This window comes from Panthera tigris, chromosome B4 (assembly GCF_018350195.1).
Source record: "Panthera tigris isolate Pti1 chromosome B4, P.tigris_Pti1_mat1.1, whole genome shotgun sequence".
Taxonomy (NCBI): Eukaryota; Metazoa; Chordata; class Mammalia; order Carnivora; family Felidae; genus Panthera; species Panthera tigris.
Window position 1 is genome coordinate 36331806 of NC_056666.1, and position 12078 is coordinate 36343883.

At 36.2% G+C, this 12078-nt stretch overlaps 1 protein-coding gene across 9 annotated transcripts in view; it reads right to left on the reverse strand.

Moving 5' to 3' along the window:
- The window catches only part of ERC1 (ELKS/RAB6-interacting/CAST family member 1), a 509181-nt gene that overhangs the window by 401897 nt on the left and 95206 nt on the right, over nucleotides 1-12078 (reverse strand). The gene's annotated exons all lie outside the window — the stretch shown is intronic.

The window sequence follows — 12078 nt, forward strand, 5'->3', positions numbered from 1 at the left end:
AGACATTTTCTAAGTTCCATCCTTGGAACTCTTCTCAATTCTATTGCCCCAATCCAGGGACTCCACTAGCCCACAGAGAAACTTGAAATGAATTAGACAATAGCAACCCCTCTGGGGTAGATGCAACCTCACCATGAAGCACTGGTTGAGTTTTAGGCCACATCTGCTCCATCAGCAGGAAGCTTTTGTTTGGTTGAACAATGTGCACACCAATCATACAAGGAAGCCCTTCCCCAGTCCCACAGATTCGACTACAGTTGATCTCTGAACAACAAGGGTTTGAACTGTAATGATCCACTTATTTTTTTAATAAATACAGTAAAATACTGCAAATGTTTTTCTCTTAGGATTTTTTAATGACATTTTCCTTTCTCTAGCTCATTTATTATAAGAATACAGTAAATAACATATAACACACAGAATGTGTGTAAATCACCCACTTATGTTATCAGTAAGACTTACAGTCAGTAGTAGATTATTAGTAGTTAAGTTTTGGGGGAGTCAGACATTCTACACAGATTTTCAACTACATAGGGGTCAGCTCCCAACCTCCTCATTATTCAAAAGTCAACTGTATTACCTTTCCATGGATGCACTGGAAAATATATTTTTCTATTCTTGTAGTGGACACTTATCACTTTTTCTTGCCATGGTATCTAATCTCCCTTCTACATTTGGGGATTCTACATTTTAAGCCAAGAGTCCTTCTGCAAAAGAAGTTAAAAATGCCACCTACTTTTTTCCCCAGCCTTTCCTGCAGTTAAAGCCCAGACACAAGACCTAATCTCCCCAACGAGACACATACATCACTTACTTTGAATCAGAATCTTGTAACAGAAGCAGGGACATGAATAGAGACAATTCTGTCAATGAGTGGCAGAGGCAACAGCCACCTCAAGTTCCCAGTCTCAGGAATGGCAGAGATTCCAAGGGTAGGGAGCAGTGTCAGTGGTGTCAGCCAAACAAGCTACCGTGTTTGTGTCCTGCACCAGGAGCACCACTGTCTAGACTAAACCAATAAAGGAACATGATGGATTTGAGGCTATTTTTTGGCTATATAACTTCTGAACCCAGACTCTTCAGCGCTCCTAGAGATTATGGAACCATCATCTCTAGCCTGGATTACAGCAACAGTCTCCCAAAGTTGATCTCCTTAGTAACACAATGGAAGACTGTTACTTTAATTTAATTATTTTAATTAATTCTTTCTCAACCTCCCCAAACAATTCATCCATATCACTAATGAATTCCAGGGTGCCAAATCTAGTGGACCCCTTTCTGTCCTCATCTTCCTAGAACTCTCAGAGGCATTCAAAGCAGTGGGGCCACTCCCTCCTATATACACATTTTCTCTTGACTATTATGACACCACACTCTCCTACTATTTTTCTTTTTCTCCAAGGGCTCCTCTATTTCTCTTACAGGTTCCTCCTTCAAAATTAGACCCCTAAATACTATAGTGATCAGGTGACCAGTCCCTAAACTCTCTTCTCTTTTCCATCGAAACTCTCTAATCTTCTACACTGCTTAAAATTCAATTGAAATGCTAGTGAATTCCCAGGCCTGTCCTCTGCTCTGATTTCAAGACTCCTTTATCCAACTGTCCATTTGACATCTCTATTTAGAGGTCTAGTAGATAATTTAACTTTTATTATCTGTAACAAAACTTAATTTTACCTTCCTTAATCTAGCTCTTCATCTGATGAGTGTGACGAGAGGTAAGTCTTCTCCATCTCACTAAACATCACTACCCTCCAGTAGCTCAAGCCAAACACCAATGTCTCCTTTCATTCTTCCCAGATGTTCAAAATTCAGTAGCAGGCAGTGATTGCTCCATCTTCAAAATATTTCTTGAATTTTTCCATTGTACTCCATTTCCAGCTCAGTTTAACCCCACATTACTACAACAGCTGTTCATTTCCTTCCATTTCCTCTGGCCACTCTCAAGAGAGCACCAGAGTAGTCTTGATAAAGCATCAACAAACCATGGGAGTTTAGTCTGCTTTGAATCTTTCAACGAGTTTCCCATTCACTTCTCATTCTCTACAAAATCAACATGATCTGACCAAAATGAATAGAAGACTGACCCTCCTGTTGTACTCATTTTAAACTATTTTAAAATTAGATAAAATGCATGAAATAACTGTTTTCAGACACTGGAAAAAGGCACACTGATCTATGATCCTTGAAAGAATAGAAACAAATGTGATGGCCCAAACCAGCTCTTCAGAATATGATGCAAGGAGAGAAAGCCAAACAGAAAAGAGCAGTCATACAGAGCTCAGAAGACAGATCAATGGATAAGACTCCTAAAGACAGTGAAAATGTGCAGAGCAGAGTATCACAGAGAAGGAAGCTAGCCATAAAAGCAGCAGTATCTAATTTCACAGGGGTCCCCTTGAGTATTTGGCCAAATACTAAGTATGTACGCACAGGGCAAGACTCCACAACGTCAAACAACAACTACTAAGGATAGAACAACTACCCAGAAAGCTATGAATTGAGCAACTACCTGAACTCACATGAGGCTAAGGAAATTTTAGTTCCAAAGGGCCAAAATAAAGAAAACATCAGAGGCATTTAACAGAGACACCAGAAAGTCCAAGTCTTAGAAGTCGCAATCATCTGATGAGTGTGATGAGAGGTAAGTCTTCTCCATCTCACTAAACAGCACTGCTCTCCCAGTAGCTCAAGCCAAACACCAGTCTCTCCTTTCATTCTTCCCAGATCTTCAAAATTCTCTATATAGAAATTAAGGCCTCTATAGGAAAGGCTATCTAGATCAGCTCTAACAGAATTTAAAAGCAAGTCCTATAAAGATCAAGTTAATCCACAACACTTCATTTAAGGAAGACAGTAAAATCCAGAACACACTAATGCAGGACAAAATCTCAACACGTTAGTTTAAGCCATAATTTCTCACCTACACTAAAACAACAAATCCACCGGCTTCCTATGAGCCTCGAGTTTGTACACATTTAACCTATTCTCCACACTGTAAATAAGATGACCAACTGGACACACAGCAGATATTTAGTAATATTTATTCAATAAAATGAGTGTACATATAGAAAAATAAAATGAATCCTACTAATTGTAAATAATCTTCATCGATTAATAAAATCCTATAACCTATACATTTCTCATTTGGTGTTTCTATATCTACTTGAAAATATTAAAACTGCATTTCCTTGATACCTCACAATTCAGATACTGAACAAATTAATTTTATCTGACTTCTTTCCTATTACCTAATTCCAAATAAGGTCAATTTCCAAATGTTTTATAAAGTTAAATTATAACAATTTTACTTTAAATCCTAGCAACCACATATGCAAAACATAAAGAAAATAGAAATCCATTTGAACAAAAAATCCTCCTTTGCTAAGGAACTAGGCTGCATTTTAAACCATCCACAGGCATAAAGCTTTCCTATTAAGACATTTGAAAACCTATCATTCGTAACAAATTTCCATTCAGAGGCCTGCACATTAAAACTCATTATGAACACATCTTGCAGTCAGTGAGCTGATAAACTCCCCTTTCCAACTGAGTACATCAAGCCTCTGACTCATGCACTGTTAATAAAGAGACTGGAAATAGAAATGAATGTACTATTCAAATAAATACAAGAACTAGAATATTCTATTTGCTCACTCTATTTCACTCCATTGGCCTGAAATTTCTCATCCAAAAACAATTAAAGTACAGGTAGAATTATCTGGATCTTGTTACACTGTCAACTGTGGTAAACAACAGAAAATATGTTCATTTTCTCTCATTAATTTACCAGAATAATAACTAACCTAGAGTTAGAAAACAAGCAAGTTAGGAATAAATCTTCGTATTTTTCTCTCTTTGGCAGTTTCTTTTAAAAAGTCAACTTTTACTTACACAACTGAGAGAAAGAAGTATTTGTGACTGACAAGTAGTACTTATGTCTGAAATTTCTTTTTTCAAGTTTCAGGTTTTAGCCTCCAGCACCCTTGGTTCAAGGGTAGAAGCTCCAGATTACTTGTGAGGCCCCTTTACAGATTCAATCCTCCATACAAGTTCTGGCTTTAGTGTACTCAAAACACAGAGGAGACAGAAATAAAGAAGAAGGGGAGAATAAACGGAAAGAATCCTCACTGTTTTCTGTATCTCTCAGACACCATTGTACTTTAACCCTTTTACCACCTCTAGTAATGGCTTTATTCTGAGAAAACATCATCTTCTTGTCAAAATAGAAATAGGGCACAAATGACACATTTTCTCTCAATCTCCTCTGCTTATACCTTACAACTGCTAATGATAACAGGCATCCCTCAGATATACTAGTTAGATTCAGAATTCCTATGCTGGAACCTAGTCAAATATTAATACTTTTAACCTCAAACATTTCTGTAAACCCCAACATGATAGAAGTTATACTAACAAGGTTTGTTGACTGAAATATTAAAGAGATAAAAACTAGCATGAATGTATTAATGTTTTAAAACAAATTTATATTTTATTTACCACAATAGCATTTACACTTTTAAAACTGAGAGCACATATAGGTATATAAACAATGTGTTTAGTTGGCCAACAGATAATGTTTGGTATGCAGATCCGAAAAAGTCCATAGTCAGCTTAGGTGTGTTCTGCCAACAGACTGAGAACCAAAACTGGGTTTTCAAACTATGGTGTATAACAGAATTACCTGTAAAGCTCTTTAACACTCTGTATGCCCAAACCCCAAGCACAGACCAAGCCAAGTCTTGACTGTAGTTCAATGTTTGTCCACCATATGTCTTCACTATTCTACCAATCAAAGGAAAGGTACTACAGTAAACAATATAAAATCTAACAATAAGTAGTCCCACAACAATGTAATTTAGCATAAAGAAAACACAATGCTTAATTTAAATTTATTATTGTCTTCTTTGGCTTTTCTTTGATGGAATTATTTATCTGTTATCTACAGAATAATTTTTATAAACAAAATAGAAAACTAATCACAAATGCTACTGGAATGCTATTTTAATGTTACAGTATTTCATCAAATCTAAGATGCCACTGATTATAATATATACTATTGTTTTATGTACTGGAAAAAAAAAGGGGGGAAATGCCTCCAAATAAATAATTACACAAAGCTTTATCATCCAGAATTTTTATTTTATACTGACTATAAAGTAGAACTTAGAGTTCTCTTTTACTTATTTAACCATATTTTAACTATATGCCATTTTGAACTGTTTTCATAACTTTCCCCATGCCAGCAACTCTGGTGTCAATGCTGATTCATCACATGATATTACTGATGACATACTGAACAATTAAAGTTAACATGAGAAATACCAACAAAGCTCACACCCTCAACTACAGTGGTAACAAACTGAGCAGCTATGACTGAATGCACAGGCAAACAAATCAGCACCACTACTGCCTTGTTGACAGACTGTAAGATACTGCCAAGGATAAAATTTAACTCAATGCCATATTGCTAAAGTAAGAAAAACTGTGAGTCTTAGGATTGATGAAATACTCTTTTTCTTTAAAGATGAACACAAAATCCAATAAATAACAAAACCTATGGATATCCTGGTATTGCCAACTCACAATTCTTTTTGATTCCCTTGATCTACTAGTGCGATAATGTGCAAAAGTCATTTCAAGTCACCACTCACCTACCCTAGATTAGAGCTGTTATTAGACTTCCTTGTCTACTCTTGACTCTCCCTCCCCTATTTATTTTCAACATGACCAGAGTAAATTGTAAAAAGCAAACCTGATCTTAACATTCCCTTGGTTAAATACTGGAATGGATTTTTCTTGCACTTTGAATATAACTGTTGCATTACCTGCAAGGATCATGAAGGCAAGTGCTTTATCTCCCAAAGGGCATGTTTTGTTCACTATTTCCCTAGTGCTTTGTACATGCTTAGTGCCAGTAAATATCTGAAGAATGAAAGGAATGGATTTGTCCTTGGATACCTCTTCACCCTGTCATCTGATGCCAGCCTTCACCTTATACAATTTGCTTTTGCCCTCTAGCCTCCTTGTTGCTCCTTCAAAATTCCTTCCCATCAGGCCTTTCGCAACTTTTAACCTTTATTCATGAAACAGTTTTATCCAAATGTTCAGCATGACTTTCTCCTTGTCTTTCCTCAAATCTCCTTACCTCAGGGGCACCTCCTCATACGAGCTTATCCTATTTACAGAAATCCCCTCCCCAACAAAATTAGACTCCACCCAATCATGTAGTTACATCCCATAATTATCAGTTTACTGTCTCCCACTAGATTTTTAAGTTCTAGGAGGGCAGAGACCATGTGGTCTGACATAAAAAAATGTATACCCATGCCCATCCTAGGATCAAATACATATCAAAGGCTCAATAGTTATTTGTTGAATAAATAAAAAAGGAAAAGTGGTGCCAGTAGTCTCTTGTTTTAGAAACAATCTTTATGTATCAGGTTAGCCATACATTAGAAAACTTTACCCCAAATCATCATTTTAACTTTTTGTTAACTGTATTTTCTAACATACACGAATTTAATTCTTTTTTTTTTTTTTTTTTTTTAGAAAGAGAGAGAGCATGCATGAGTGGGGGGCAGGCAAAGAGGGAGAAGGAGAAAGGGAGAGAAAGAATCTTAAGCAGTCTCCACACTCAGCATGGAGCCCAAAGTAGGGCTTGATCCCACGACCCTGGGATGATGACCTGAGCTGAAATCAAGAAACGGACACTCAACCAACTGAGCCACCCAGGCGCCCCCACAAATTTAATTCTTTAAGGTTCTTCCTACGGCAGTGAAAGATTCTTTCCTCTCTCAAAATTATATTAAAAGCTTTTTACTTACATTTTCTTCTAGTTTTTATTTTTTATAAAGTAGCTCTTTATTTCATCTAGAATTTGATGTAACTATGTAACTGTTTTCCAAATGGATGGCCACTATTTAAAACATCCATCATATACTTAAAACTGTATTATTTCCGGGGTGCCTGGGTGGCTCAGTCAGTTGAGTGTCTGACTCTTGATTTTTGGCTCAGGTTGTGGTCCTGGGGTTTTGGAATCGAGCCTGCTTTGGGCTCTGTGCTGAGTGTGGAGCCTGCTTGTGATACTCAGTCTCTCTCCTGCCCTGCTCCCCTGCTCTCTCTCTCTCTCTCTCTCTCTAAAACAAAATAAGATTTTTAAAACCGTATTATTTCTGGTTTCTATTTTGTTTCATTGATCCAGCTATCCACTGTTGTGCCAGTACATTTTAAGATCACTGGGTTTAAAATACGTGTATCATGGGGCACCTGGGTGGCTCAGTTAGTTGGGCATCCGACTTCGGCTCAGGTCATGATCTCACAGTTCATGGATTCAAGCCCCACATCGGGCTCTGTGCTGACAGCTCAGAGCCTGGAACCTGCTTCAGATTCTATGTTTCCCTCTCTCTCTGCCCCTCCCCGACTCACTTGCTTTCTCTCGCTCTCTCTCAAAAATAAACATTAAAAAAAATTTTTTTAATAAAAAATAAAGGGGCACCTGGGTGGCTCAGTCAGTTAAGCACCCAACTTCAGCTCAGGTCATGATCTCATGGCTCATGGGATCGAGCCCTGCGTGGGGCTGGGCTGACAGGTGGGAGCCTAGAGCCTGCTTCAGTTTCTGTGTCTCCCTCTCTCTCTGCCCCTCCCCTGCCTGCTCTTGTTCTCTCTCTCTCTCTCTCTCTCTCTCTCTCTCTCTCAAAAATAAACATTAAAAAATTAAAAAATAAAATAAAAAATAAATAAAAATAAAATATGTGTATCATGATCTGCTTAAGCAAGTGTTCCTACACTGTTCTTCTGCAAATAAACTACAACATCATTAAGGCATGTTTGAAAATCATTCCCAGTAGGATTACATTAAATTTACAGATCTGGGGTAAGGTGACATCTTTATATTGATGTTCCCATCTACACTATAATGAAAAATTAGCCTTTTCCTCTCCATTACCATTACTGATATTATTTATTACATTTCCTTACCTAATTGTACCATGTAACACACCCAGAATAATGTTAAATACTGATGAACCCAACCATCTTTGACCTCTTTCTAAAAAAAATTTTTTTTAATGTTTATTCACTTCTGAGAGACAGAGAGAGACAGAGCATGAGTGGGGAAGGGGCAGAGAGAGACAGGGAGGCACAGAATCCAAATCGGGCTCCAGGCTCTGAGCTGTCAGCACAGAGCCTGACACGGGGCTCAAACTCACGAACCGCAAGATCATGACCTGAGCAGAAGTTGGACACTTAACTGACTGAACCACTCAGGTGCCCCTGACCTCTTTCTAACTTCAGTGGGCATTTCTAATATGGCACAGTAAGCCTGATGCTGGCTATTAGTTTGAAATGTGGTTATTATATACATTTATTATGTTATTATTTATTTAAATCTTATTTAAAAGTATTCAATTCTTATTTTTAGCTCATTTTGTTTCATTTTCAATCAAAATTCTGTAACATTTTATCTAATATATTTCAGACAGCCATCAAATACCACAAGATTCTCTTTTCCTTTTATCTAATACAAATTGTAACTGTGTATGATAAATTAAGCCATTCTGGCATTGCTGGAATAACCTCCTTTTGGTCAGAGTATTATCCTTTTATCATAATGCTGATTCTATCTGCTAATATTTTATTTATAATATGTATAACTAAACTCATAAGTAAAATTAGTTTTGAGTTTAACTTGTTTTCCAAACTTCATCAGATTTGAGAACCCAGTGGTTTCACTGGGGAAAAAAAACTTGAAATGCTATCCTTCTTTCTGTAAGTTCTAGGTTTAAATTTTTTGGCCTACATTTCAACTTACTCAACGAACATTTCTTGAGTACCCACTGTGTATTTGATAAACACTGGTAAAATAAAGATTTTTTTAAAAACATGTATCTTTGAGGGCGCCTGGCTTGCTCAGTCAGGGGAGCATGCAACTGTTTATCTCCAGGTTGTGGGTTCGAACCCTATGTTGGGTATAAAGATTACTTAAAAATAAAATCTTTAAGGGCACCTGGGTGGCTCAGTTAAGTGTCTGACTTCAGCTCAGGTCATGATCTCACAGTTCATGAGTTTGAGCCCAGGATCAGGCTCTGTGCTGACAGGTTGGAGCCTGGAGCCTGGAGCTTGGTTCAGATTCTGTGTCTCCCTCTCTCTATCTGCCCTTCCCCCCATTATGCTCTGTCTCTCTCTCTCTCAAAAATAAATAAAAATATTTAAAAAATATATATATATATATATAAAATAAATATTTAAAAAATGTATCTTTGATGCAAAAAATGAAGCAAACAATGAAGAAACATACAGGTAAATATAAATATACTATCATAGGATTGGTTCATCTACATTTAAGTATACAGCTACACAAGGAAAACTTCAAAGAACTAAAATTTGGTCTAAGTCTTGAAGGTAAATAGGAGAAACAGAAAAGAGAACTAGAATTCTAGACATTTGTTTCTGAAACAATCATTTCCACCTGCTCTTAAGTAATTTTAATTTGTATGACTGTGTTTTCCTGTAAGATGATGCTATGTTACTAACAGCAACTAGAATTGTGTGTTGGTATGATTGATAAGGCCTACCTATATTTCTTCCACACTATGTACGTAAGTGGGACTTGATATTGTAGAGCTTGTTAGTTGAAAAATCAGTCTTATATTCATGTTTTTTTCTACCACTGTTTCAAATTCACCACATCTCTGTTCTCTGCCAGAGTAACAATGTAGCTTTTCACACTCCTTAACTGTTCACAATTTATTAACTCCAAAACTCAAAAGTAAATAGGCATAATAAAAAAGAATGCAATCTAGCCACTTACGATAACATGGATGGACTTAGAGGGTATTATGCTAAGTGAAATAAGTGAAAGAGACAAATACCATATATTTCACTTATATGTGGAATCTAAAACACAAAATAAATTAACAAAAAGCAGAAAGAGTCTATAGAGGACAAACTGATGGTTGCAAGAGGGGAGATGGGTTGAAGGATAGGCAAAATGGGTAAAGAGGAGTGGGAGATACAGAATGAAGAAGTCACAGGGATAAAAGGAGAGCACAAGAAATATAGTCCCTGGTACTGTTCTAGCATTGTATGGTGACAGATGGTAGCTATACCTGTAGTGAGTACAGCACAATGTACAGAGGTGTCAAATCACTATACTGTACACTTAAAATTAATGTAATGTTCTGTGTCAACTATACTTCAATTTAAAATGCTTTCAAATAAATAAATGGGCATAGGTTGAAACATTCAGAACAGAAGCAGTAAAAACATAACACTCAAAATTCATGATGCTGGGAAACATTTCAGGTTGCATGCTGTGTGAGATTATTACAACTTCTCTAACAAAAGTCTATGGCCAGGCTCTAAGTAATCTCATTAAAATATAAAGTCTTTAATGTAAATTGAAACAAACTCAGGATGTGCCTGTAACATACCAGTTGACTGAAAATTTCCTAAAATATTACAGTCTGATAATTTGAAGAGCCTAAAATGTACATAGCTGCTGATTAATCCTAACAACATGTTATATACACCGCTGGGAAGATAAACTGGTCCAATCACTCCGGAAGATGAGATTATTCAGTTTCAAAAATGTACACACCTTTCAAGCAAATTCATTTCTAGGAATTTATCCTAAAGAAAAAAATTAATGTACAGAGATATATGGTTAAGGATATTCAGCACAGCAGTTTTATACTACTGAAAAATTAATAGTGGTCTAAATTTTCAATATTCAATCAAACGTTATAAATTCATCTGAAATTACAAAACTCTACATATACCTGACAAAAGATGGTCAAATACATTATCAAGAAAAGCATGTGACATTACATTATGCATACTACACTAACACAGTAGCCACAAGCTGCACATAGATACTTAAATTTAAATTTAATTAAATTTAATTCCAGATTAGTTATAGTGAAATAAAATTTAAGTCAGTTCCGCAGTCACACTAGCCACAATTCAAGAGCTCCATAACCATATGTGACTAGTGGCTACCATAATGAACAAAGCAGATACAGAACATTTCCATCATCACAGAAACTTCTATTAGACAATACTAATGTACAGTATTCTATCTTTTTTAAGAGAAAGAAATACAGAAGGGTGGCGAGCTGGGTGGCTCAGTCAGTAAAGCATCCAACTCTTGATTTGGGCTCAGGTCATGATCTCACGGTTGTGAGATCAAGCCCTGCATCAGGCTCTGTGCTGGCAGCAAGAGGTCTGTTTAGGGTTCTCTCTTTCTCTCTGCCCCTCTCTCACAATAAATAAATAATTTTTTTAATGCAGAAGGAATGTATACATAATAAAAATGACTGGAAACATATGCATAACAGTTATCAGTAGGTAATGATACCTGGGATTTTAAGTTTTTGCTAATTTTACTACAATAAGCTACCATGAATTTACTATGTAATAAAATCATGTTTTTAAAAAACACTGAATTTCCTCTTTATCAAAAATAAAATGTCCTCACTGTAAATATTTCATATTCCTTACAAAAGGAGAAGTTATAGAACTACAAATATAGAAGTATCCTTTTACAGTTACTATTTTGCTGCTTTGGGAATATTCCATGCTTTAATTCCTTTCCTCATACTTCATTCAGACTGACAGTAACACAATTCTGTGATTTTTTTTCCGTATCCAAATGGGAAAGTTATCTGAAGTCTCTGGCCACATATAGAGAATTACAGCTGTCGATTTTTTTTAATTCAAAGGAAGATGTATTTTTCATTTATGTTTTCTTAAAATGAATCATTACCTAGAAAAGTGAAAGGTTATCAACAGTCACAGTGGCCAGCTTAAATCTGAGTTTCCTCTATAAAAAATAACTGACAGTGTGCTCTATATCATTCTTTCTCACCGTGCCTCCATGGCAGCAAATGATTTTTATTACATATCTTTTAGAGCAAGTCAAGTTTCTATGGCAACCACAGAGCAAACATCCATTACTACTACCAAGGACTATATAAGCACATCTAAACTGAAGTAAACACTTTTTCTCTTAATAATATTCTGAAATTAAACAATAATTAGGTAATCTGATTCTGTTTTTGCTGTGTGTGTCTCTAT